At 40.3% G+C, this 27,725-nt stretch overlaps 1 protein-coding gene across 7 annotated transcripts in view; it reads left to right on the top strand.

The window, feature by feature from the left end:
• The first annotated feature begins 2,750 nt into the window (after positions 1-2,750).
• strbp (spermatid perinuclear RNA binding protein) overlaps positions 2,751-27,725 on the top strand; it is a 69,993-nt gene continuing 45,018 nt past the window's right edge. For 2 of the 7 annotated variants that reach the window (XM_079448544.1, XM_079448549.1), the window contains exons 1-2: positions 2,840-2,931; positions 23,913-23,979. The gene's annotated coding sequence lies outside the window, so the exon portion shown is untranslated. Of the gene's footprint in view, positions 2,932-3,486; positions 3,838-23,912; positions 23,980-27,725 lie in introns of those variants that run through there. The other 5 variants (XM_079448545.1, XM_079448548.1, XM_079448547.1 and 2 more) reach the window with 4 other exon arrangements.

Raw genomic sequence — 27,725 nt, 5'->3', positions numbered from 1 at the left:
CCTTTTCTTCAGTTGTATTCAAAGACTGTACTATTTTTAGAAAATGAAAGCCTCATGGCCATGTTTCCACAGCACTTTATGAAGAACTGAGTCAAGAGGGAGGAGCTGATGGTTTAAAATGTTGCAGGTTGAAGCTCACTAATTTATGCAAAAACATGCAGGTTTATTAGATTATGTCACCTCTTGTATAGATGACTGCGGACATTACGCTAGTAGAGACGTGTTTGTTTAAATAGAGTTATATGGAATTTTGTTTCATTTATACGTGTCTGTACTGCATTCATGATGAATAGAGAAGTGTTTGTAACTGACAATATGCTCTTTTGTCCTAGACACTTGTGGTAGGTATCACACCCTTTAAACAGAACAGGAATTGAAGTGCTGTAACCTGTGTTGAACTGTGTGTATGTGGGGGAGGGATGGGGTTGTGGTGGCTGTGTCTTTGGCATGCTGTTCTACAGGAGAGACCGGACTAATATGTTTAGCCTTGCTTTGAAAAATCTGGGAAATGAATGTGAAAGGCTGAAGTATTCTCTATTCCCTGTCCCAACACTGATTTATTTCTCAGCAAACACATTTTCAAACACTCATAATTGAAATATGCAGTTGTGATCAGTGTAGATCTGATTCATGTGCTCGACTGAAAGCTGATTCATAAACATTAAAGTCATTGTGTGTCTCATCATTCATGCTCACCTTACTGGGTTATTACGCCATTTGACAAGATCTATCTTTCTCTGAATCAGGACCCACTAGGGGGTCTTAACAAACTTTCAAGGGCTTTTCAGGAGGAAGATATTAAAGTACTGTCATGGATTTTTTTTATTCCTTAAAGCAGGTGGGTCAGCCCAGACAAACACAATGCACAGAGAGGCATGAGGTTCTTTGCAAAGAATTCTGTTGTCGTTTAATCTGTATCATAAGCAATGAAACGGTATGACGCGCATAGAGAAAAACGTGATAAACACATTAGAAAACAAAGATAATCACTTCATGAAGCAAGGATAGAATAACAGGAATGAAAAACAAAGATAAACACTTCATGAAGCAAGGATAGAATAACAGGAATGAAAAACAAAGATAAACACTTCATGAAGCAAGGATAGAAAATTTCCATTAGAGTATTGAAATAAACTCAAACAAATATACTGTGCATCTTTGCATTTTTGCCTTCAAACATTGGACAATGGGGACTCACTCAAAATCGTTAGGATCCACTAATATGTATTTGATATAAGTATTTATTTTAATTTTATGTATGCGGGCAGTTGTCAGACTAACATTTACATTTGTCCTAGGTGTGATGGCAAAATCTCTCTCTAATGTTATCTTATATGATAAATATAAATATGAATAATATAAAACAATGTAGGCTAATATTAACAGCATGTTTTCAAAATCTCACACCACGATTCATTACAATACAACTTGTATTGAAATTTTAAATGTATATTTAACTAAAATAGATGAATAGACTAGATAGAATAGAATTATAGGGCAGGGCTATTCAATTACAAATTCAGTTGGGCCAGATTTTCAAACCGAGAAAGGTTAGTTGGGCCACTCATAAGGCTTACATGTTTTTCAATAAATTTGTTTGTGTTGGTTTTAAAATGTGTCATTACGAGCTGCTTCGCCGCTGCTATGAGTTTCATACACATCTGCAGCAAGAATTTCAACTCTCCGACTGTTGGAAGTATCTGACAGGGGTACGTTTTTTATAGCAGATGCCACGCTCGTTTTAATTTTATCGTCATTTATCACCTCATCCACGATGGCCAGCATACAGTCCTTCACGGTTTCAGAGTCTGTGAATTGCCTTTTCTTTTTTGCCAATATCCAGGAAACACGAAGGGATGCTGCGGTAGCTCTCTCTTGGGCTGTAAATGACCGTACCATGGTAACACTGCTCCGGTTGTAAGATGCAATCAAACTCTGCACTTTTGCAGCCCTCTCTTGAGATCCCTCAGGAAAATTGCTGCGGAAAGTCTGGTGTTTCTCAATGTGGTGCCGCCGCAGATTGTAATCTTTACTGCAACGCACTCATTACAAATTAAACACATCGGTTTGGCATTTGGATGTGGCGGTAAAATAAACAAGTATTTGTCAGTCCAGGCAGGGTTAAACTGACGGTTTTCATTGTCAATTTTACGTTTCAGTGTTGAGAAAGACATATTGATAGTAATGTAGGCTACTACCGGCACAGCACGCTCTGCATTGTTTACGTGTTGGTAGTTTTGGCGGGACGCAAAATTACCAATCCCACTATGGCCACGCCAAGAGCCGCCCTACGAAGCAGCTCGATTGGTTGGGGTTAGGCATTTCACATGGACACCTGGCCAATAGTAGTGTGTGAATGCTATTGAAGGGCGGGTCTTGGCGTGGCCATAGTGGAGAGAAAAATATCGCTGACGCGACCCTATTTTCCCTTTTATACTTTCTATTGCGGGGCCACTCTGAGGTTGCTTCTGGGCCGCATGTGGCCCGCGGGCCGCCAAATGAATAGCCCTGTTATAGGGCCTATTAAAACCAAGCAAACACAGACCGGAAATTAACTTCGGTCCAGGCCATGGGTCTGATGGATGAAACTGTATACATTCAGCTTCATATTTTAGAATCAATTTCCTTTTGTTCAATTTCATGAAACAAACAGTTGCATAATATAAACAACGTTCCACAAGTGTGGCTCCTTTTATATCAATTTGTTTAATTTCCGGTGAAATAAGACGAATGTTAACATTGTAGCAGACAGTCGCTCAGGTGTTACAGTGTATCAGTTGTTGCGGTCCTCCAATTACAGCGCGCGCATATCATGACGTGAACGCGCCCGTCGCCCAAAACACTTGAAGCAGTTGGAAAGCAGATAGAGCGAGACAGCCGGAGAAAGAAACACTTGACTGGAGGAATATCGGTACGACACACAAGACTACGGTAATTGACCTCCTTCGGGACTCTTGAACACCACACGGTGTTTATATCGCGCTTCAACGGGATAAGTGAAAGGGCTTAATGCGTGTTTTCATGTTGCGATGACTGTTTAATCTGCTCATGAAGGGCATCGTCTCTGACTGTGTCTGTCCGCGTATGCTGCTGATGCTGTGAGCTAAAACACTGCATCTGTTGGGCCGGGCGGATCTACATCCTCAGTCCTATAAATGCACGTGCATTTGATGCGTTTCCATGCAGCGCAATCGCGCGATGTTTTTGCATTTACTCGCTTGCATTTAACTTCACGTCGCCGTTCAGATGCTGCAGTCGGGTCGAGCTGGCGCATCTGCTGTAGCTGAATAATTTATTAGACTAGCAGGGGATGAAGGAGAATAAACCCCGGGATGTAACGCGAGACTGTTTACAACGAGCGACGGAATTCAATCTTTGCACTTTTCACTATTTATTTGTGTTATTTTTTCTCGTTGGTAAGCCTGTCAAAATGTGATGTCAGTCAAACGTCATCACTTTTTACGTTTCGCGTATGCGTAGGCAGTAGGCTACAGCCAATCCCATGTTAATGCAAAGCGTGTTTTCGGGGCACATGTATGTATAAGTAACCGGACGGTCACACGGATCTAGTAAAGATTTCACGGGGAAATGTACGAAGGTGATTTTCACGCGAGATCGTTGTAGGGAAACTTCGGTAAGACGGTGAAGTCCGCTCGCCGTAAATAATGAATTGAGCTCGTACCCGCTTCTGCGCGCTCCTCTTTCGGTGCGCGCGATAGGAGGCGGCAGCAGCATACGGACACGCTGAGTGTCTTGCCGACACCACAACATTAGCTTGAACTCGACTCAGACACGTTCATGATACGGCTGGATTATCACACAGTTGTTGGTTCAGAAGTAAGTAGCGCTTTAACATCTTTTAGTGCTCGTGTGTGTTGCACTCTTGCAGTAGTCGCGGGAGATTCGCTCGAGCGGAGACTCCGCGCGTTTGCATTTTAAAGTTGCTTCTGTTTTCCGAATGTAACATGAAGTGCAAACGAGTCTGAACCTTAAGCGTCGTCTCGTTTCAGAGGAAGTTTTCACGCGTGCTCGCGGTTTATCGTCGTTTTATTTGTTTCGGTTTATAAGTGCGTTAATGACGCGCACGTGTTTCGATGATGAGGCTGTGTTGTGTTTTTATGACAGACTCCGACATGTTACGTCTGTTAGGAAAGGGTTGACGATCATTTCGCAGCAGGTGCGTACTGTGAAGGGACTTCCGCAGTTTCACACCCCATCTGCACTGCGAGTTAACGACGCGACAAACCAGAACGCTCCCGTTGCAATAAACGAACTGTAGTACGCGACACGACGCGGTATAAAAATCCTCATATCAGTACCTGGAGACAGACAGACAGAGTTTTCATATTTTCATATAAATTTCATATTATTTGTGTTTAATAAGAAACCATATGAAAATGAGGTTGTGTTTGTGAATTTTTTCACAAGAACAAAGAGCATAACTGCGAAGTTTGTTTCTGCATGCAATTGGTCTCTGTCTGTCTGTCTGTCTGTCTGTCTGTCTGTCTGTCTGTCTCTCTCTCTGTCTGTCTGTCTGTCTCTCTCTCTGTCTCTCTCTCTGTCTGTCTCTCTGTCTGTCTCTGTCTGTCTGTCTGTCTGTCTCTGTCTGTCTGTCTCTGTCTGTCTTCTCTCTGTCTCTCTCTGTCTCTCTCTGTCTCTCGCTGTCTCTCGCTGTCTCTCGCTGTCTTGCTGTCTCTCGCTGTCTCACTCTGTCTCGCTGTCTCTCTCTGTCTCGCTGTCTCTCTCTGTCTCGCTGTCTCTCTCTGTCTCGCTGTCTCTCTCTGTCTCGCTGTCTCTCTCTGTCTCGCTGTCTCTCTCTGTCTCTCTCTGTCTCTCTGTGACACACACACTGCTGTGAGCTCAGCATTTGCTTTGGAAATTGCTTGGCACATTGGCTGAAAATAGCTTGTGGCTATCACATATTGCCTTGGGTAGAAATGCGAAAGATTGCACTTGTTTGTAAGGACCGAATTCCCTTGAGAGAGCAAGTTGAAACTTTTTCTTTTTCATTTCTGCGTGTGTCCGAGCTGTCTTCATTTGAGCCAAAACAAAAGTACAATTACAGTCCAGAATATTGGTGAATATAGGTTTTTCTTTTCAGATGGTTACATGGACAGTTCAAACATCTTCACATCTTCTTGGCGTCTCATTTCCATATAATGAAAATGATTTGGGAAGCCAAACTCTCAAAACTTTTGTCAACATTTATTGAATTGGATGTATGTGGCTGTTGGACTGAATGGGTTAGTGAGTGTCTAGCCACTAGTGCTGTGATGATATATATCGCCATTCACACAAATTACACCTGTCTAGGTTGATTCTGAAATAGCTCAATTCTGTATTCTCGTGCTCAATCTACAATAACTACGCGATTGAAACAATTCGTCAAACATCATCATTATAAATATACTTGATTTATTTTTAAGGTTTGAAGAACAGCGATAGAACATGTCCGTTCGCATTTCCTGGAACTACGTGTGTAAATCGTTCTTCTTCTGTGTCCCGTATTCAGAGTTTCTGCACGAGAGCGCCCTCTTGCTTTCGAACGTGGTGGCATTTAACAGTAATTTATTGAAAAAAAATACACAATGTCATCCCAGCTCTAACTATTTCTTATAGATTTTGTATATGTTGGGCAAAATGGGTTAGTGTCTATCCACTTGATCAAATGTTTGTGTTCTCTCTTTTCTCTCTCTCTGAACCGATCAGAGCTACTTTGGCTTTCTCTGAGCTGATGGGAAAAGCTGACATTGCTAACAGAGGTGGGGGAGTTTGAGCTTGACTCGAGCCAAAGCCCACTTCCTCCTCCAGAGCCAGGGCACCAGACACCGTTCTCCCCTCTACCGTCAGGACATCTTATTACTCTTTGGATGACAAGGAAAGCCTTTCTATTGAGAGTGTTTGAGAAAGAGAGAACCAAGACCAAGATGAAGGAACTTTTCTTATAAAAGGAGAAGTATTGTACTCAAGTTTTACACATACAGTTTTGGGGTGTTGCAACTGCAAAAGTTCCAACAACAGCACCAATTATACATTATCGTCGGTTAGCAGCAATGGGCATCACATCTCACTGTGCCAACTATGTTTGGCTTGTTTTATGTTTGTTTCTTGGCTGCTAGGATGTACCTTCTACTGGATAATGAGAGATGAATCGCATGCGGCAAACGGCCCATAAAAGAACTGGCACGTATAGCGCTGGGTTTAGAAATAAACAGTTAAACAAATGCATTCTGTTCTACCGGCCTGGTCAGACTGGTGTGATTTGGTGGTTTTGGCACTTTTCAAATGGGCAGGCGGTGAGAGCAACTTGGCTGACTATAGCTAAACCAAATGAACACCATTGCACGACCAGCTAGGCCGGCTTAAAATGTAACACTGACTTTATTCCAGTCCTTTAATAGAAGTTTATCATTTGAGCTGTCTTGGGGTCCAAGCAAGAAGAGAGCAAGGTAGGAGGTGTAAACTTGATCGTGAGTTTATACAAAAGGATGGATGGAGGTCTGGGGCTCCTGGTGAAGTACGCAGTGGGAAAGTGCCCTGCGCTGTGTCAACAGGCAGTTTGTGTATACGTGTACAGCTGACACGGCGTCAGGAGCAGCGGAAATGCATCCAGAGATGAGCAGAAACCAGATCTAACGCAGGCATGGGAAGGAATGGCCATGTAAGGTGTTTGAGAGTCAACGAGAGAGACGGACCTGAAGGGTTGGTGGACACACCACACTCGTGTTGGTGGACACATGCACTCGCCTGCATTTAAAACTAACAATGGACTAAACAAATCTGCACTACACAGGAGATTGAATATATTTGGTGGTATGAAGCTCTTTTATATTTCCACAGCACAGCTGTTTAAGGTTGTTTGGCTATTTCTGACTTAAGTTCTGCAAAATGGAAATGAAATGATGACCTGAGATAAACCTTCTATAATCTAATCTAAGCAAATATTTGATGGAAAGAACCAAAACGGGTATTGCAATAAAATGTTAAATTATGGTTTAGTTCTGTTTATTTTATGGTTTATTTAAATCTGGGCATCGTGCCATGCGGATGGTAAATGCTTTATTTACTTTAAGAAAAGGCCAGTTAATAGATACATTTGATTTCTTTGTTTTCGGCAGAATGTAAGGAGTGCTTGTCTGATGCATTGTGCTTTTTATGTATCATTTATGTTCATAGCACAAACTGTGTGATGAGTTGTGCTCCAAAGTCTAGAGTCAGGCGTGTGTTCGAATCCCTAACCCACCATATGAGCAAGCACTAGTAAAATGCATTTAAATAAAGTGTAATTCAGGGGGCTGAAGTTGAATTCTTTATCCTTGGAACTGTCACATAACTTTCTCAGTGGATTTGGTCTAAACTTCTGTCAGCAGAAACGAGAGTATTTCTAGATGCAGTATTTGTTTCTGTCTCTTTTTATTGTAGTCTTACTAGATTTAAGAGAACTCTTTGTGAGGCATAGGAGACCCAGTCGCTTGAATGCTATTGCGTGTAGCAATTAATCCCTATTTGACATTGAAGTGCTTCGCGTGTGTAATTTAATAAGGGATGTTTCTTGCACGGTGGCATCGCCAGGGCTGATTTTTTTTATAGGTGATGGAGAGAACAAAAAAAAGAGAAGGGTAATGAAGAAAACGTGGGGTATCAGACACTTTGATTTGTTCTGCCTTGATGGTCATCAACCCTTTGACTCCTCTGAGAATTAACCAATTAGACCAGGCCCGGTACTTTTGCTGGCACGCTATTAGAGAGATGAAAGAAGCCCTCTGTTTAGCCTATAAAAGAGTGAGAGGAATATTGATAAAGACAAGTCAGGGTTATTGCGTTGGCTCTGGCACGTGATACAGTCCTTGTTATTCTTTCCACAATAGCTTGTGTGTGTGAGTTATGGCAGCGAGGATTAAGCTGTCAGACTTAATTGTAGGAAATGATCCGGACTGTATTGTACTTTTGTGACAGAACTGCACTTATCTGACACCGATCTTATTCAGTGTTTCAGAACCGCCGTGGTGGCTGTTGAGAGCCCTATAATGACTGTCGGTCTGTTCATTAAGGTTAATTGGTAATGTTGCTCAATTCTGGGCTCGTACGGGTTGGTTGAATTCCTACAGTAAGTGGATGGGTTATAATAAAGACCAGGCTTTCAATGATGATGGAATGTTTGTTTCTGATTGTCCTGTTTCAAATGCGTCACAGGCAGCACACACGTAGTATTGCAACACTATTAATTGAAATTACAGTCTTGTGATTAACTAACCATGAAAAGTATCAATGACGACATTCCTTTTTTACTATTTCCTTTCCGTTCTAACGCTTTCAAATCACTACACGATTCTCATGGCCAATCTTTGAAATGCTATGAGTCAAATTATTTTTGTGTGCCGTCTTTTTTTAAGCCAATGAAACGCAGCCCAAAAGGGATAGTTTGTCTAAAGATAAAAATGTGATGAAAGTGGTGAGTGAAAACGTGACTGTCATGATGCACACACTCCCTTGTCGTTTCAAACCTGTATGACTTATTTTCTTCTGCAGAACACAAAAGAAGATATTTTGAAGAGCTTTGATAACTGAACAACATTGGCCCCCATTGACTTCCAAGTTGATTCCCCAACTTTCCAAAGAACAAAGCGTCATGTATAGGGTTGGGTACCGAAGCCCGGTGCCATTATAACATCCGTCAGTCTGAACTCTAGACATCAGTCGGCCTATACTGCATGTATAGGCATGTAATTATACTTATTCATTATATATACTGTCTGATTTTAAAATAATGCACATATAATGTAGACTGAAGGCTCTCTGTACATGGACTTAATCTGTTGATATATTCAATGCATTTTCTGCCCATTTTTATTAACTATGGTGAGCATTAAACAACGTAAAGGGAAAACACTATTAACATCTTTCAATGTTAGTGTCCATGCTCATTCCCATTCGCTTAAACTTTTGGTGTGTTTTTTTATGATTTAATAAATATTGTTTAATTGAACATATTGTTCTTTAAAAAAGAGTCTTAAAACAGGTGAATGACATTAAAGGTATTGATTTAGGCACCGATACCGAACAATACCAAACCCTAGTCATATACAGGTTTTAAAAAACATGAATAAATTATGACTTTTTTTCATTTCTGGTGACCCATTTTTGGTGACCCTTTAAAAGCGACCCTACCCCCCGCCCCCCTTTCACTGTTGTTTTGAATAATGCAACTAAAATGGGCGTGAACGCTGTTAGAAGAAGAGTGGGGGAGAGAAAGTGATCCAATGCCATATCTTAAAATATATAAGTTATTACCTGTTTTATACAGTCTGTGGTCATTACACGAATTATACTTTCAAGCCACAGCTGTATTGCAGTATCCACTTGTAATATGAGTGTTTAGTTTTAACAAAATACAGGTATAACTGTTCTAGTTCAAATATGACAGTTACCCCAATTGAAGCGATGGAAAAGTCCTCCTTTGTTGCAGGATTACCAACCGTTTGTTTGCCATCGCATTCTGCAGGTCGGGAAACCTGCTTTTGTCAGTGTCGGGAGTCCTCTAGCTCCACCTGTTTGAGTTCTGAGCGTGACACATTGAGCTGTACTGGTCCACATGAGCTCTGGCCCACCGAGAGCTCCAAATGGCCATCTGCGCCCGTTTCTGTGGGCCACAATTTCAACGGTAATGCATTTATCACTTTTAGTGGAGCAGCCCTTCCCCCCACATATTTACCGCATTGGTCAAGAAAACACTATAAATAATTATGAGACACCGACGTGTCAATGTACACATGTGATTATCATATTATTATGTGTATGTGTAGTATTCTGTGTCTTGAGATGCATGTGCTATTTTTACATTGCATCATCTTTATGCAACACTCGTGTAACAGCCACAGATGTCCATCTGATGCAAGTTTACTAAACAGCCCCAGCACTTTTATCAGGGCAAAATCTAAATGACCAAAATCACAAGCCAAATCACAAATATCTGTTCCTCCAGCCAAATGTACCAGCCTCAGCCAACAACCCCTCTTACTTTAGCAACATTATCATCCTGGGTGTGTATGTGTCGATGTATCATTACAGATAGAGTCCTTGATGTGTTCCTGAAGCCGCTTATCTGTCGCTGTCTCGCTCTAATGCTCCTGTGAGTGACGTCTTCCTGTGCCGTGACAGAACATAAACTACTTGCTTGACATTGTATCATAACATCCTGAATATCTAACAGCTCACTTGATTTTGTTTTATGTGGCTTTCATTTAACAGGAGTAATGGAAAGTGACTGGATTTAAGGATGTTATAGGCCACGTTCGAACCTGCATCATTAGCTGGGTTTCCATCCAAAGTTGCGAATTTAGCTTATGGGCAAAATTGGAATATTGCATAAACACATTTGCGAATAAGCACCGTTTCCAACCAACTAGTCAACTGACATTTTCCTCTAAGTTTTGCTCAAAGAACCATATATTTTATGATAACCAAAAAATGTTTTTTAAGTACAAAAAGTGTGACATCAGTACAGAAACGAATGGGTTCAAATGCATAGTTTAAAAAAGAATTTCATTAATTTACTCCAACTTGACTTTCTTGTACAGAACACAGACATTTTTATTTTGACATTAGAAACTAAACCTTTTACAAACTATGTTCTTTTATGGTCCACAGAAGAAAGGGTCATATACTGGTTTCGAGTGACAAGGGTGAATAAATGATGACAGAATTATTACTATAATATAAAAGGCCCCCCTTATACTGAAAGGTGCAATCGGTAGTTTTTTTATAGCTGGGTGATGCTCTACCGCTTGGCACATTTCTGCCTGTCACGCAATGTGTACCACCCTACTGTCCAGATTTAATTTCTCTACTCTGTCTCTCAGCTGAACTCAAATATCGATTTCATCAGAGCGAGTGTTCTTCATCCTCTGTGTGTCATTGAGCCTCACATACTGGCTTTTCAACTTTCTCGTGGCAGTTCGTGGTCGTCTGCTAAGCTCTCAGGAGCAGCCTGTAATTGGAAATCTCCCACACGTCGAGGGACACCCCGTGCTGCATACCTTCCCCTCATTTCTTGAGGTTGACAAATCCCAGGGATTTCTGAGTTGCTTCCTTGCGAATGCATGCAGGAACATTGTGTGCCCCTTTGGTCTTTTTATCTGGGTGTGGATGTTGGTGGAGTGATGTTTCGAGTCAAATTTGCCCACACTGATTCTGATAGGATGCTATGAAATGGACTATCAAACATGAGGAATGTTTAGTCTGTGAGATGGCTATTTGTTACAATGGCTGGTTTTTAGGGTTGGAAGTCTCTCCCGATTAGCATTTAGCGATCAGGCTTGATGTGGGCAGCGTCAGCCTTGTTAGCATGATAAATCACCTGGTGGCTTACTGTGGAGAAGTAAACCTGGCTGCTGCCATTCGCTTTTCATGTCATACCCTGATTGCGTCACAGCGGGTAGATTTGACAGCCGCTGCTAATTTCGACCCGTTCCTTTGCTGTCTATTTACAGATTCAGTCTTGAACAAAGAGAAATACAAGTGTTGGGACACAATTGGCATTGCAAAGACAAACTTCAGCTCTGTAATGGGATAATTGTATGGCTTTTCTTTTAGTCCGTTGTCTTGCTGGTCAGCAGATCTAATTGATTGAAATGAGGTTGTAAAATGTATTGAATTGTGGATATGTAGTCAAGAGTAGGGATGTGCGCTACGACTCATATGACGTTTTGTGACCGTATAGTCGACTTGTCTTAAGTATGAATAAGAATGGCCAAGAAGGCGGTCCAAAAACTTTGTATATGTGTAATACTTAACGGATTAATCATACTGAACTTTAATGAAGCTAAAACAGCCGTGTGTGTTCCATTTTCTTTACCTTACGATCATTTGATCTCTGATTTGCAATACGTTCAGAGACAAAAGTGCCGTTATGTGCTGAAATGTGGAAACCAAACTAACGGTTCAAAAACATAAATGTATAAAAGTGACACGAGCAATGTTATGCATCTTGACTCCTCCTTGACTGCATCTTGAGTCATCGTTACAAGCGACAGGGAAAACCGCTGCAGGCGTTCGGAGCCAAAAATAATAATATGAATAGTGTTGTGTTAATACGTTATTTTAATTTTAGCTTGTAATAATGAAAATTTTCTGCAAAGATAACTTCAAATAAAACTTCCCATATCGTTAATTCGCTAGTTTTAATCTCATTTCTCACCAAACTCTTCACATGTACTATATATACTATTAGTAAATACAAAATGTTCAATTTAGATCTTTTTATTGAGGAAATTTGGAATTTATTTTGTAGATTTCAATTATGAACATCGCAGTTTCAGATTCCTGTGCGATCAGGTTGATTAAAACACAACATTAAGAGACTAAATACACAGAAGACAGCATAAATATTATACATGCATATACTGTAAACCAATAGATAAGGAAGGTTTTGAGAAATGATTTATGAACAAATGGATTCATGAATTAAATGTATATTTTTTAAGGATGTTCGGTGTGAGCGCAAAGCAGCATACAGCATCTTTACACTTGCGTGTGTGTGTAGCTGTGATGGGCTGAGCTCTGTCTGCACTGGCTGATTCTCTCTGCTATCCTGGGATTTCTCTGACCCACTTTGCCTCTGGTTGGAGTTATTTTTACAGATTAGAGGAGGAAAACAATAGGAACGGTATATGTTCTTTCACTTTTACTGTCATGTGTTTTCGTGCACTTTTGTCTAGTAGAGGTGGTGGTTATGTTTCAGATGGAGGTAATGAATCAAATACTAGCTTGTTTCCTCATAAATGCTCTGCTTGAGAGGTTGGATGCTTGTCAGATGCTCCAGTTTGTTTGTGTTTGATTTGACAGCCATCTTGTAATGCGAGGAACGTTGCTCCACCTGAAAAATATGTAATATTCAAAGTCGGAACACAACTGTGAACAAAGTGGCTAAAGCACAGAGAGCGTGCACGTTTATTGTGTGCCCACTCGGCCCTCTCGCATGAAAATAGTCTTTGTCAGCGGATGCAGTCTCAGCAACATTGGTTGCGGATGGTGCAGTCTCTGGAGATCGGGCTCTGAATGGATGCAAACCTTGATCTTTATTACCCCCCCTCTTCCCCACTATCCGTGAGGTCACTGCGGCTGCATTCACACTGCAGGGTCTAATATTCTGACACTAGACATTACGCGCTAAACTACTTTCACTTTCATCACAGTCCTACAGCTGGTAATAAGAATCAGCTACACACATTCAGATAACCTACGGTCAAATAACAGCTTCCGTGACTTTAACATCGGTTGAAGCAGTATTTATTTTCAGGGTAATCCAGCAACAAATGTCGTAATTCTGGCTCTGTGTGCATGTTAAAATGGCATAGGACAAAAAAGACCTACATCACCTTTAATCGGACAACTGAATGGATGCGTTTACATGTAGGTCAGTTCTCCTCTCATAGGTTTTTGGCTGCTGCAAATGTTAAGGAGTTAAATTTGTATTTTGTTCTAGAGAAGCCCTTACAATCAGAGTAAAATATACTGTTTAATATAAAAATCATTAAAGTTTGAGTAAATAACTGAATTAAAATGATTTGTGTGAACTGGATTGAACAATTAGAGGATTGACTGGGAATGTTTTTTTTTTATTTCCAAGTAGAGCTGCACGATTGAATCGAGATGCTGATCTCGATTCAATCACCCACACAATCTCTTCAACTTTAACCTCCGACTAAAATCATAATGCTACAATCTGTTTGTGGCGCTTATCACTGTATTTACGCTAATAGGGAAGCTGCGCTATAAGAGCTTTTCTTCAAGTTGCCCAACATTTCATGTCTTCAGGTTATTTTTAATATAATTATATAATATAATAAGCATCTCTAGAATCATTCATCTTCCAAACACAGAGGATGCCTGCCCGACGAACCCAGATAAACCACAGACCTCCTTTTCCTAAAGTCATATTCTTTACTCCACCCTCTATCATGCCGAAGGCATGGGAAATGTACTATTGGGCAATTCAACTGTGCTGAATTGCGGGATTGTAACACCTAGTCCGATTAAGCAAATCTGATCTAAACTGTTTATAGGTGAGAATATTATTTAAGTGGCATTCTGTAAGAATGTCCTCTTTGTCGCCATCTCTGTTTGTAATTGGTACTTCAGTTCATATTCTCTTTACAACTGTTGTGATTTGGCACTGCTCAACTGTGCGGATGAGTCTGATGTGTTGAGTCGTATGTCACGTTTGGCTTGTGACAGTGCACCTGTGAGAATCTTCACTGTACATCAGTAGCGCATGATAAACATAACAGATAACATGGCAGATGATAGAACACAAAACTAAAAGAACATAAACAGACCCAAATAGCACATATTGGAGGCTGCGTTGAAGCATTTTTATATTATTTCGTCATTTCCATGCCTGCGAACACTGCCATTTTGGCCGGGAGTCTCCTGTTTTGTTCTTGCTCATGGAAAGTCCTGTAATGTGAACTGGACAGAAGATACCCGAATGTGATCGCAGGTCTCAAATGCTGACGGTACCCGTTTGTATTAACACAACAAGTGAGTTGCGGTGTTATGTTTTGAAATGTCTTACCTGTTTAGAAGAAATAAAGCCATGTCCGAAAAGTTCACGCCACCTTTGAAATGCCTAGCCAATATTAAATATTGTATTCACACGAGTCCTATCACATTCCCTTTTTCTTTGTAGCTCTCATCAGTTCGTACTTTCTTGGTTTTCACAACTGATGAATCCCCAGATTTCAGTGCTGCTTGGCATTTAAAAGTAAAAGTACTAAACACTGCCATAAATAATACTAAGTTTCCAAGAAAAAATTCTGTATATAACCCTACCCAGCAGTTGTGAGGATCACATCATCCACACACAGGCTAGTAGCCAGATCCTCTTCGTTCTGTTTACGAATGTGACGAAATGACGCTTTGACAAAAGACTCCAAATTAGGATTTCCGGAGAAACACGACCCGACAAGGAAAATTAAAACTAGTATTACAAGCTTTCCGTGGTGAATCCCGGAAGGGTAGTGACAGTTTTAAACTCCTCTCTTTCGTGTACATGCTCAATAATTGATTTTGGTAAATTCTTTACTAAAATAAATGTACAGATTGACACTTTAAATAATTGAAACGCCAATTTCCTGTTTTTCATTATGGTATTTTAGAATACATGGTTGAGAATCAAATTTTGAAATTAACTGTACAAAATGTGTAATTCTAGCTATTATGTATGTTTATTTTCTGTAATGTGTATATTAGTGATGGAAACTGTAAAAGTAATTGTGGGATTGTACTTCAGACTATATTTTTTAAGTTATATTTTAGGGGCTTTTGCCTTTATTGGGACAGGACATTGGAGAGCAGAAAGGAAAGCATTGGGCTCTCGTAGGGGATGGGCAAAGGACCGTCGAGACTGGAATCAAACTCGCTTTGCCATGAGCATACTGGCGCTATATGTTGGCATGCTAATACTAACCACAGGTCTATTTGTGCCGACACTGCTCAGTCATTTTATATCAATTTACAAAGCAAATATAATACTTAAACAAACTACCAGTCAGATGCAATGACGAGTGGTGTAACCGCTTCACAGGCATCACGGCAGGCTGTTCAGGACACAAAGACCTCACTGATTATAAGCTTTTAATGTTGATCTGATTAGAGGGTTAAATCTCAGAGCTTCTGTGGTGCACCGGATGTGTGTGTTCGAGAGAGCACGCTGTTCTCACCTCTCGCCTTATGGAAACTTTATTTTATCAAACCGCTGTGGATCTGCTAGTTCCAGAACACAGTGAAACCGATTTCATCATTTCCATTAACACAGTCAGTCACGCTGTTTACACATCGAGATGAACTTGACTCGTCGTGTGTGTGAGACATTCAGGTGACATTGACCTCCGCCTGTTAGCGGGTTCACGGCTTCTTTCTCCTGTGATGTATAAAGCAGATCCGTTAAGAATTTGTGGTGGTGTTAAACAAGCGGGGTGATGACACACCTTGCACCTCGCATCTCTTAACACCCAGGAGTGGGAGGGAGCGCGTCTCTATAGTAACTGCAACAGTAAAATAATTGGGCATGGCCCAGATTGTGTTAAGGGGGATGTACGGAACAGGTGCATCTAGAGATATAGAGATCTATATTTTTTATTTTGTTTTTTAAATAGTAAAACTTTTGAGTAATGCACATTTAACTGCATGGTGGAGTAAAATGCATGTTTTTTATAGTCTGTTGTGTATTGTACGCCCCCTTAGTCTTGCATATAGTTGTTGCATTCACATCTGTACGAGTCGCTCTCAAAACCCAAACGACCCGTCTGGGCATCTCTCATCCTTACTGCCGAACACTGTCTGGTGAATTTCTTTGAGCTCACAGCTGTGTCCTATAAAACTGGATTAGCTGCTGTAATCTGTACTGCGTAGTGGCTGTTACATCACATTTCAATTCAACCATTTGTTTTTATTTTAATAATCGAGTCTAAGTCCTCTCATAACACCCATAATCTTTGCATGCGTTTTGGCTCGGATGTGTGTCCTATACCAGTGCGAGACGTCTTTGGCGTCTAATACAGGATGCGTTAGGAAGGGAGAACACGCAAAGGTAAATATTTTGGCTCTTGGGGCAAATGCGAGCCAGATTTTGAGTGGAAGCTTGTTTTGTGGATGGCCGAAGCTTGAAATGTCTGTGGTTTCGGGCGCTGGGAAACACAGTCCCTTTCTCAATATAAACTGTAAAGAGAGACGTCTTTGTGAGCTGAAAGCTTGATTTACTGTCAGTTTCAGCAGCTATTCCTGATTAAGCCCAGACTTAAACAGCTGCTGGGTTTACTAGAAATCTTGCTCTGTTTTCGCTCTGTGTTGTTGAATTGATGTTGAAGTTAAGCTTTGTTCTCAGATGAAGGCATCTATTCAGCTGGTATTTTTGGCCTCAGTGGCATGTTTAAAAGTGTGTAAACTAGTGGCACCAGATTTGCTTAAAACAACTCTTGTTTCAAGGATGTTTTTTAACATGTTATTTGCTATCGACTAGCACTCCAAAAATGTGTTGCTGTGTCAGGAAAGCTCAAACAACCACACTATGATAGCAGACTAAACAAAGTGCTATGAATTTATGAATGGCTTTGCTTTAGATCTCTGTGTATATTAAGCTGTTATTAAGTATATGCAGGAGAGATACATACTTTGCTCTGGATTGTGTTAGGAGAATTGAGATGATGCTATTGATGCATTGGCTTTAAGGGAAGGTCCATAATTTTTTCATATAGTTTAGAATTTAAGTACCCTTTGTAGGAAAAAAGAATGATATACACATTCACAATATTTTGATGTACTGTGAAATAAAGTTCTAATGAATAAATAAATAATAACAACTAATAAATTCTTCATGAAGGCATACCAAAACATACCCGCAGGAAGAATTTAGCTTTGATTATACTTGACAAAGACCAAATAAGAAAATACCACAACCACAGATATTCCTGAATTAAACTTTTCCAAGTTTGCCAAAAGTTTGGTCATTTTGTGGAGGTTTTATGAGAAAAACAAAAGTATATTTGGATTATAAATCTGTAAAACGTAATTTTGCTTGCCCACCCCACTTGAAATCCATTCCTGTCCAAATTTAGATTTAGTATTCACACATCTAGGGCCGTGACCACTGCACCAATGCGGTGGAAAAGTGCAATGATGTGTTTAAATTACATACAAAGTCAATGCAAAAACGTGCACTGACGCAAAAACGTCAATCTAGTGAAGGTTGAAAATATTTGCCAGATCACGTCACTCACGTGACATTAACAAACTTTTCCCGTGTGTAATAAAGGCCGTGGAAACAATTTGGTGTGAACCCAGCTTTAGGGGTCGGCAAGGGGCATTTTGCGTTCTGCTTATGCGTGCCAAGCACCTCAGGTTTTTTTGCAGAGCGCTCGGAGTTCCTGAAGTTGAAAAACTCAACTTGAGGTCATGCGCCTCTTTTCCCATTGTCCAATCAAATGAAAGGAGGAGTGGGTGGGCCTTGCGATGTGGTGACGGAACTTGAGAGTTGCTTGAAACATTGGGAGAGTGTAATGATGGAGAAACTTGTGTTGGCGGGTTAATCGAGCAAAGTCAGGGCAAGCGCCCTCGGCTTGTACCTTTTTAAAGTTTCAGATATGACAGTTAACAGCCACTAGAGCGCTCGCTATTATTATCCTTGACTGGCCCGACAGCTTTTCAGTGGTTACAGTGGTTCCGCGAAGGGAGAACAGAAAAGGCAAGTTCTATGAGATTGCCGATTAAACTGGACAATGTCGACATGTTAGTTTCCCATCAACGAGTAGAAAAAAATCACTTATGGCAATCTGAATAGGAAAGCCAAGGTAGGTTTAAACAGTTGCTTTCAAAAGGAATTATTAAGGACTGTTATAAGAGGACACACACGACTGACTGAAGTTGTCACTGCAACAAGAGCTTTTTTATTTAACTTTAATTATTTACTGATGTTAATGCTGTGTGGAGTTTCACTGATGGATTTTCGCATTAAACATGGACGGATGTTTCATTCCAGATATCATATTTTATTTAAATAAGGTATATATTTCTCTTCCACTGGTCATGTGGTTGCTACACGCATTATATAATATCTATTCTATACTATTTATAAAAATAATATATACTTCCCAACCACTGCTCCACCTCAGTTAATTTGTCCATAAACTGCCACCGTAACAGCCCTACACACTTCTCCTACCTCAGGAAAAATCCTAAAGGAATTCTCTTTGATGCTAAAAGCCACAGAGGCCTGAATCATTTGGCAAGATAAGAGGTTTTATTTAAGAGGACTGAGCCGGATAATCTCCGAGGCATTTTTTCCTGATTGCCGTCTTCACCAGACTTCACTACAGCGTGTAGACACTTAAACAGTCTTTTTTGAAGCACTTCACTGAATTGCTACCCGTTTCCTACTGTCGGTTTACCAGAATTACTATACTTTAACAGTGCTGTGGTACAGCCGGGGTCAAAAGTCCTGATAAAATGTCCCGTTGAGGATTTTTTCCTCTTGGGCTAAAGCGAGAGTGAGGGATCTGGCTCTATACTCGAATAGCTTTGCTAAGCCAGTGTCTGTGGGAGTTTGGGCAAACAATTGCGCTTTGGCAGCGGAGGGTACAGCTTTATTGCTCAAACAGAGTAGAAACGGTCTGCAAGAGATCTCCGCGGGATGCATGTGGTCGGATCTTTGTGAGAAGCCTTATTTAGATGAATGACAGAGGAGAATGGTTTCATCATTCGTGAGTTGGTGAGCTTTTAACGCCGGAGGTCAATGCGACCTTTCATTGGCGAATCACAATGCAGGTGCATGGGCGACTAGTGTCTGCATTCTCACTTGAACATGGCTGTACTTGAATCGCCACCAGTGAAGACGCTTATACTGGCTGATGTGTTTGGAATATCTTTGAAGACCACTGAAATGTAACCGGTTTCAATTTATTTCGTTTTGTGTGATTTGAGGGAAGGGTGAGAAATTGGTGTCAGATGGAAATGCCGTTATGCTGAAAGCTGACATTTTTTTAAAACTACACTCCAATGAATACATGTTAGTCTTGATGATTCATAAAGTAAATACGATGATTTGTTTTATGTTGTCTACTGCTGAAGACTGCTCCAAACTGAATAATTTCAACTGTGATGTTACAAGGAAATCAAGTTTAAAGTATAACCGTTCGCACCGACTTCAAGAAGCCTGTCAGATGATTTCGGTTGTATATGAGTTTTTTTTGTTTACTTTTCTATAGTCCAGATTAAGTTATTTTGTATATTAAGATTATTTGTTCTCTCCATATTGTTGTACTTGAGTAGAGTTTGTTGCATGCATGTTGTTTTTGCATCATTCTCTCAGTTCAGATGCAGCTTCAGCTCTGTGAAGAGACCATCTGGGCGTCTGAGGCTGACACTTGTAATTATAGTTCTCTGCAGTTAGTCACTTTGTACTTCACATCTTTATGGGTTTTCATGGTCATTTGAGTTCATGTCATTTGAAGACATTCCAGGTGAAGTCGTACAGTGTAAAGCAGCAGTGAAAATGCAGAAATTAAACAGTCTTGGCCAGCTGAAAAATATCTTGCAAGAATATTTTGGTTCGTCCAAAATGTTGCTGGCATGAATGTTTACTGGTCTTTGTGTTATATTTCCAACAGCAGATATTTTGTACTAATGGGTGAATCTCACGAAACCTGACAAAAACACGTCCAGGGCTTATTTCACCTCTAACTCTCTAAACAATAGATGGAAAAATATGTTTTTAATGGAAGTTAAAGAGATTCCTTTGACAATATAAGCACATTTTAAGGATACATCTCCAATATACCATTATTTTCCCCAATGAGAAAATGATTCCTTTAGTCATACTTTATTTGTTACGTTGTTTATAAAAGTTTTTTTGGGGGAAATTTAAGCTTGAACATTTTAACTGTGATACATTAAAAGTGGTGAATGTGCTTAGCCTTCAAAAGTACTTTCATTTTCCTAAAGGAATAGTTCACCTCAAAATGAAAGTCCAAACCTATATGACTTTCTGCAGAAGAAACGACACAAAAGGAGATATTTTGAAGAATGTTGGTAAACACACAACATTGACCCCATTGACTTTCAAAGTACAGGCAGTAGACATTTATCTTCTTGAGTGTCAGATTGTTTCTTGTGATTCTGGGTTTAAAGGTTTTTTTGTTCATGGGATCAACCCTTGTACATGTATAAATGGACTGAATGTTTAGATTGTAACAACTAAAGTGTTTTAACAGCGCAGTTCCTCCGTTTTATTTTGGTGGAACATGATGAAATAATACAAGCTCTGTCATTTTTAGGTGAGCTATCCCTTTAAAGCTCATTTTGTCATCAGTTAGATTGTTGCAAACCTGTATAAATGTCTTTGTTCTGCTAAACACAAAGGAAGATATTTGGAAGAATGACTGTTACCAAACAGATCCTCTATTGACTCCCATAGTATTTATTTTCCCTACTATGACAGTAAATGGGGGCTGAGATATGTTTGGTTACTGACATTCTTCCAAATGTCTTTGTATTTAGCAGATCAAATAAATGCATATAGATTTGGAACAACCTGAGGGTAAGTAAAGATGACCGATTTTTCTTTTTTGGGTGAACTATCCCTTTAACAACTACAAGAATTTAAGCAATTGGCGCTATTAACTAAAAACCAAAATACTGACAGCCCTTTTGTGGGAATAAATTAGAATGCTAATTCAGTGCTATTTGAATGATTTCCTCCAGACAGAATCCCTGCAGCTAAAGGGCAATGCTACTTTATAATAATGGCATACCTGACCTTTACAGTTGCTGACAAGAGAAAATCAGAGTTCGGCCGGGAGATTTCTCTTGATATTCCTTGAGCATAGTTGCAGAGTTTTACTCAGACTGGTTTGTCAATCCCCTCGGCTTTCAAGCGATGGAAACTGATGCTTTGGAATGAAGATAGTTCACGTTGTGTTTACAAAGGCCTGACACAATACAGAAGGGCGTTTTTGTTTTCTTCAGAAAGAGCGTTACCTGACAAAAACAGGTTCGTCCCGAAAAAGCCATCATTGATGGGAAACGGACAATGGAGAATGTGTGACTACAATTTACCTTTGTGCCTTATGGCTCACGGGCAAAAGATATTCTCTCTTTGTGCCATGTTCAATCTGAAAGTTTAAGTAGCAGTCTGATTATGACAGTCCTTATCAGTTGAAGTTTATAACACAGACAGCATCAGCTTGACACGTAGCCCACAGTTGAGCGAATCTTATCTGGAAAGCAGTTTTTTCTCCAGGATTCAACGTGGAGCGCCTTGTGAGAGACATCGTCTGAAAGCACTAATTGAATTTCACTTTACAGATGATCCTGCGTGGCTCATCGCTTTTGTGTGGAGATTAGACTCATTACAAAAATATAGACATCGTGTATATAGACCCGCATTGCAGTGCGTGATAGGATTGCTTTCATAGCTTACTGTTTTGGCCATTCACTTCTTGTATTGTGTCTTTGAAAGCTTGATTAGTTTGTAATCCTGGCAGAAAGCACATCAAATAAATGACCATGGCCTTTTATCTTTATGAGGGAGCCATTATTCACTTGAGACCATGGGACAAATGAGTTTTTCTAGATAATTGAGTCTTTCATGTATCATAGTAGCTCACAGAAGAGTGTTGCTATTGATGTTAGAACTGGAGCGCTGTACATTGATTACATTTCTGCTAATGCTTGTGTTTTAGTGCAGCTTGATCAATGCATAGAACCAAAAACCTCCTTAACGTCTGCACTCTCATTTAGGTCAATGAACTCATCCGAATGCTTTTGATCTTATTATTTTAATACATACATAAAGGTAAAAGCAGTTGTTTTGTGGTTGTTTTTTATGTGTTGTTGGGTGTTAATGGGCCAGTGTATATTTACAGGTGTAAAATGCTAAATTGTGTGGTCAGAGTAAAGTTCTCGGCAAATCTATGTCATTGGTGTTTTACGTGTCTTGCTACCGAAATCCACATCTGCTTTAATTTTTTGCCTTATGAAGCATCTATCTTCTTTTCCTTCCTTTCCCTTTATTTAAAGGGGTCCTGTTTTTGCTTTATTTTTGTTTATAATGTGCTAAACAATAGGTGTTTCGATTGAAAATAAACCCTTCCCCTTCCCCTCGTCTTATTTTTCCTTACTATTTTTTGCTTACTACTATTGTTTGACTTATTGTTTTCTTGTTCACACCGTCTTTGTTTTATTCTTTCATTACTCCCTTCATTACTTGCGTTTCTCTTTATCGTTTTACATTTATATTCTTACTTCATTTGCTTTGTTAACTGTCTTTATCTTCCTGATCTCAATATCCCTCCCCCACCCACCCAGTCAAACGGTGATGTAGGGCTCATAAGTACATTCAGTGCGGCACAGTTCCATGCAGATTAATTTTCTGTTGGGGAGATTAGTGATGGGCCAGTGTCTACGTCTATGGTCTCCCGGCATCCTTTCAGTGCTGTATTTTTCATCAAACAATAAAGCGTGCTGTTCCTATGGAAGGACACGTGTGGAACGACTAACAGTTAAGTCTTGGCCGGATGCCCATCGACGGAGGTGGAGCATGAAAGACACGGTTGGTCAATTTCAAGAGTCCTCAGATGAATCAGTGGAGTGCCCACTAGAGACTGACTGCTAATTTTAGAATGGGAGCGAATGAGTTTCTGTTTACTGGCCATTGTCTTGCCTACAGGGATTATTTTACTTGATTTTTGTGATGACCTGACCAATTATTTGACAAAAGCAATGTGATGTTCATTTTAAATATCATTTTTAATTTCTCATTTTCCAAATCCTTATCATGGGCCAGCAGTGCAATGTTCGGGTATCATTCCATGGTTTGTCATTACGTTATCTGATGGAAATAGATTTTTTTGTAGCAAATGGTCACTCCATTAGCACCAGCTGGAGTTATTGTTTACAGAGCTGCCAGGTTGTGTCATTTACCTTTCCGCCTCCGGCAGCATGTGCAACCCTGTCCCCACGCAGCGTGCTGAAGCATGATCACGAAAACATGAGTTCAGAACCGGTGCGTTATCTTTTTCTCTCACGGTCTGTATCTCACACGGTGAGATGAACAACAACCACAGGGTCAGTGCGATAAAGGGAGTACCAGTGTTTGTACTCGCAGGATGGTAGACCGAGGATCAGCTGTGATTCAACTCCTAACACGCTCAGAGTGCTCGGAGGGTATGCTGAAAAGCAGCCCACCCTGTGCATTCAAACGCACCGGCAGGAGCATTTAAGCGCTTGGTTGTAGTTTTGTACTTTATTTGAGCCCATAAATTTTCCTAAAGAATACCATCCCTCAGTGTATCATTCAACCCCTATTTTCAACACAATTTTCTGTGAACAGACCAATAAATATTCATCTTTTTCTTCAGGTCCCGATACATCAGAGTCTGTCTTCTGCGAGCAGGTGCTGGAGAGGACCGGAAGTAACTGTTCACGGTAAGTGAACTCTTTCTCAAGCTTATCTGAGGGGGTCAGGCTAGGGCGCATTGTGTAAATCAATCGTGTCATCTCTTCACTGTGATTTTATTTTGAGAACATGCTTGGCTTTTGGACATCCAAAACATCTCCGTCTTTCCTTGCTTTGGGAATATTTAGTCCAGGGTGGACAAGTCACGGTGGCCCCCAAACCACATACTGCTCAATTACTAAACTGAATGCACTCGAGGTCACTGGCAAATCTTCCGAATGCGTAAATGTAAGAAATTATTAGCTCTCGCTATATGAGACCCTTTGGGGTTAATGGTGCCGGGATGTGTTAAGAGCGTTTTATGGCTTTCAAAAAATTTAAAGGGCTGGCCAAACCATGTTTAGTTTTATTTGACTGTACACTGAAAAGTCCATCAGGGCACTTGGACGGGTTAGTGTTGGACGTTGTGGATTGTGAGTTTACACGCTTGTTTCCTTCTTAGCCATCCACTTTGGATTTTGTATCGGGAAGAAGCTTGCCAGTGAATTATATTCACTATATATAATTTGTATTTAGGTTGAAATAAATGTTTTATATTTCAGTCATGTTGATGTATTTGTTCCGCCTTAAATTTGGTTTTCATCTTTACTGATAAGTGTTAAAACCTTTTAGAGACCAAGTACAGTCTACCGGCAAAGTAATGGCACCACATTATGTCCACAAAAGGGATTCATTGACTCATTTTCGGTTCAACCATCCGCTGGCACAGATAAAGGCAATTTATCACGGCTGTTAAGTTAGAATTGCGAAGTGAAGTGCTCGGAGCAAAAATAACAAAGTAGTCGTGGTGGGTGGCATCGATTTTGTCTTGTCCGATGCCAAAATTAACCACTCAGACATTGTATTATTTCAGGTCTGCCGTCTTTGGCTCAGTGTGCTTCTGTTGCTTAGTTCAGAAGTATGTTGCCGTTCTGAATTCTCTGTTTTTGGGGCTTTTTTAGCTGGTTGGGACCTATAAAGCAGAGCAGGTCAGGTGATCACACACAAAACTGATGCATGAAGAAAAATAAAGCAACCTTCCGGTCATCTGACACAATCAGGTTCAACCGTGCCATCTTTCTTGTACCCGCCTGGATTGCTTTGCAGACCGTATCCGAAAGCCTCACACGCTGACACACATGCTTGTGATGCGGCCGATCCGCGCGAGTGTATTCCCAGGCTGCCTCTCATATTCTTGCATGCTCATCTCTCTCCATCAAACACACAGACTCTCTTTCGCCGCAGTGTCCTTGAAAAAGCTGTGACTTTGGCAGCCTGCGTCTCGAGCGCTGCGATTTCAGTACATCTGCCATTTGAATGTAACTAATGGTAATTGTTTGCCACGGTCATGAAACTTCTCTTACTGCATTTAGTGCAGTTTGAATGACTTCACAAAAATGTGCTTTAATTCATTTCTTACTTCGTTCATCACTAACACTGGGAAAGAACACTTGGAGAAATATTTTGTTTATCATTTTACATTTGGCAGCATTTGTGGCATTATGGGATAGAAAAGTATTCAGCCAATGCATACGGAGATATTTTCCAACTACAGTTTTTTTGCATACTGCGGTTTCCAACATACATTTCCCATACTGTACAGTATGAAATTATACGATTTCAGGTCATTCTACACTTTAAACCCTAGTAACCAGCTAGATCACCCTTCTGATGCAGTTAGACTGCAGGTTGGCTTTTTTTCCGTCAATCCACACAACGCGATTTAGATATTTCTTGAAAAAGAAAAATGTCTCATGAGGTTCAGACATGAATTTGCAACCTGTCCAAAAAAGTGCCGTACCTCTTTTGAACAGTTCTTTGAATCTCTGAAAGAGAAAGGTTTCTCTCTCTCTCTCTTTCTGTCAATTCCTGTCCAATACTTTGTGCCACTATATTCCACTGTGCAGCTTTAGTGTTCTGCCAGTTTTTGTTATTGCTCTTTCTCGTCCCCCGGTCTCAAATCTGTTTTCATCATTGTCTGATGCATTTTGAAGTTTGTCGAGCAGGTCTTGAACATCTCTTCAGTGGAAGACATTACCATGAGCTGCGACTCAGAGAGGCGAACGCTTGCAACAAGCTGCTTTGGTTTCTGATTAAAAACCATCGACTGCTGAGACCAGCCGTTCCCGATGAAAACAGATAAACACAGATATACATGAGACATGCGTGTTTGCTTAGCCATGCGCTGTTCCAACAGCCATTTCTGCTCTGTGTGTACGCACATACTGCACATACTCAAATATGAACAATTGAAGCTAATTTACTTTTTTTGACTTTGTATTGTGCATGTTTAATCTTTGCACATTGTGATAAAGGGATAGTTCACAGAAAAATGAAAATGATGTCATCCTGTACTAATTTCTTTGTTCTGCTGAACACAAAGGAAGATATTTGGAAGAATGTCGGTAACCAAACAGATCTCATCCCCCATTGACTGCCATAGTATTTATTTTCCCTACTATGGCAATAGATGCGGGATGATATCAGTTTGGTTACTGACATTCTTCTAAATATCTTTCTCAGTCTTTATCAGAACAAAGAAATGTATACTGGTTTGGAACAATCTGAGGGCATGTAAATGACAGAATTTTCATTTTAGGGTGAACTATTACTTTAAAGGAAAGGTGTACCTTCAAAATGAAATTCTGTCATTTACACGCCCTCTTGTTATTTCAAACCTGCATGACTTCATTTCCTCTGTAGAACACAAGATATTATGAAGAATGTTGGTAACAGCAAACCAATCAGACAAAATCATACAGATATAAAATGACAACAGGGTGAGTAAATAACAACATTATTGTCATTTTGAAGAACTATTCCTTTTAATTAAGCAAGCAAGCATATTTTTTTATAGTAGGTCACGGACAGCCTTATAAATATTAAACTGTGTAAAAGCCTTCAATCTTATTCTCTCTGGTTGAAGGTTGCGTTGGGAGTGTTTGTAATGCTGAAATTGTTGTTAGATTGAGTTTCTCTTGTATCAGTTGTCACACAGCGCCTCTGTTTCTTTTACCATGTGTTAGTTAACCATCTCAATCCCCAATCTCTCACGGCAATAGGACCCGATCTATGTGTCTGCATCTCCTTTGTCAGTATCTCTCTCTCCTCCTGTCTTCCATTCATCCCTCTTTGGGAATCAGGGAGCTGCTGCAGGAAAGATGTAGCCATGACGACAATTCCTGCGGGATGATCCGGCACAGAGCCTCTGTTTTTTTTGTCCATCTTAGCATGCGATCTCTCTTAGCATGGGATCTCTCTTAGCATGCGATCTCTCTTAGCATTCTCTCTCTCTCTCTCTCTCTCTCTCTCTCTCTCTTTCTCTCTCTCTCTCTCTCTCTCTGTGTTGTTATATGATTTTTGTTTATCTTGGAAATATTTTATGTGGGGTATCAATACAATGAATAACCTCAGAAGTGACATCTGACAGCCATCACAATGTTGGGCCGGCATCGCCATTCCCCTGCATGCCGCAATTTGCGTCATCCGGGGTCCGAAGTCCTCCACTCATCCTTACACGTACAGCCCATTCCCAAGACAAATGTTGACGGCAAAGTTTACAGTATGACATTCAGTGTATGTGTCGAGTTCGTCCATTAGCGCTTATCCGTGGTTGAGTATTATTTGTAGGCTCCGCAATGCGTATGCAAGCGAGACTGAGATTTACGGTGAAAGTGAAAGCAAGTGAATCGTAACAATGCTCTTGCCGTGTGTGTGTGTAAAAACTTGTGATGCG

Source organism: Barbatula barbatula, assembly GCF_947034865.1.
Source record: "Barbatula barbatula genome assembly, chromosome: 24".
NCBI lineage: Eukaryota > Metazoa > Chordata > Actinopteri > Cypriniformes > Nemacheilidae > Barbatula > Barbatula barbatula.
The sequence above is the reverse complement of the archived record's forward strand: the minus strand, read 5'-3'. Positions and strand labels throughout refer to the sequence as shown.